This window comes from Hemiscyllium ocellatum, chromosome 4 (genome assembly GCF_020745735.1).
Source record: "Hemiscyllium ocellatum isolate sHemOce1 chromosome 4, sHemOce1.pat.X.cur, whole genome shotgun sequence".
In the NCBI taxonomy this organism is placed as follows: domain Eukaryota; kingdom Metazoa; phylum Chordata; class Chondrichthyes; order Orectolobiformes; family Hemiscylliidae; genus Hemiscyllium; species Hemiscyllium ocellatum.
In genome coordinates, this window is record NC_083404.1 from 9,466,820 (window position 1) to 9,468,471 (window position 1,652).

Sequence of the window (1,652 nt, forward strand, 5' to 3'; positions counted from 1 at the left end):
GCCCGGAGTGCAGAGAGTGCAGACCCTGTGAGAAAGCAAGGAGATGTGTAACCGGGCTGGACACATTAACATGAGCAGGAATAAAACACACTTCCACCATACCATAAGACCATAAGACATAGGAGTGGAAGTAAGGCCATTCGGCCCATCGAGTCCACTCCGCCATTCAATCATGGCTGATGGGCATTTCAATTCCACTTACCCGCGTTCTCCCTGTAACCCTTAATTCCTCGAGACAACAAGAACTTATCAATCTCTGCCTTGAAGACATTTAGCGTCCCGGCTTCCACTGCACTCTGCGGCAATGAATTCCACAGGCCCACCACTCTCTGGCTGAAGAAATGTCTCCGCATTTCTGTTCTGAATTGACCCCCTCTAATTCTAAGGCTGTGTCCACGGGTCCTAGTCTCCTCGCCTAATGGAAACAATTTCCTAGCATCCACCCTTTACAAGCCATGTATTATCTTGTACGTCTCTATTAAGTCTCCCCTTAATCTTCTAAACTCCAATGAATACAATCCCAGGATCCTCAGCCGTTCCTCATATGTTAGACCTACCATTCCAGGGATCATCCGTGTGAATCTCTGCTGGACACGTTCCAGTGCCAGTATGTCCTTCCTGAGGTGTGGGGACCAAAACTGGACACAGTACTCCAAATGGGGCCTAACCAGAGCTTTATAAAGTCTCAGTAGCACAATGGTGCTTTTATATTTCAACCCTCTTGAGATAAGTATCTTGAGATACCAATCCCTGTCATCACCCAGAGATGAACAAAACCCATTGGGACCATCCCCTCTCGGTCAGTAACTTACTCCAAAATTCGAAACAAACCCAGTCCCCAGGAAACTGCTGGAGAATCTCTGTAGGTCTGTGGGGAGAGAGAAATCTGAGTTAGAAACCAAACGTGACTTCTCAAAGGAGGCTGAGGGGGCTTCTTTTTTAAAATATAGAATCTCCACAGTGTGGGAACAGGCCATTCGGCCCAACGAGCCCACACCGACCCTCTGGAGAGCACCCCCTGCCCTACTCTTGTAACCTTGCATGTCCCATGGCTCACACACATCCCTGAATACTAAGGGCGATTGAGTGTGTCCAATCCACCCAACTTGGGCATCTTTAGACTTTTATTATGGTAGCGTCCCTACCTCGGAGCTAGGAGGGCTGGGTTCAAGACCCACCTGCCACAGCAGCTGTGTCACGACCTCTCCGAACAGATGCAGAAGATAAATACCGAAAGAACTGCGGATGGCAGTCAACCAGAAACAAAACAGACATTGCTGGAAAAGCTCTGCAGGTCTGGCAGCATCTGTGCAGAGAAAGCAAAGTTAACGTTTCGGGTCCGGTGACCCATCCTCAGATAGGAGAGATATCTCGACTACATTTCCTAAGGTATGATACACCACTGATCAAGAATTATTTGGGAATGTAAAGATCTCTCTGGTGCCTGACACTGAATGAGAAAGGTGTGTGTCATCCACAGGGAGTATCCTGGGCTGCGAATCTTTCCAAACCCCAAACGTCTTTACTAAAGCTGGTAGGAATTGTTTCGTTTTAAATTCAACAAATGTTCGATTCAAAAATATCTAGAGAAGGAAAATAAAACCATATTTTGAAAAACAAAGACAATTTAAGATATGTTGGACACAATTCAC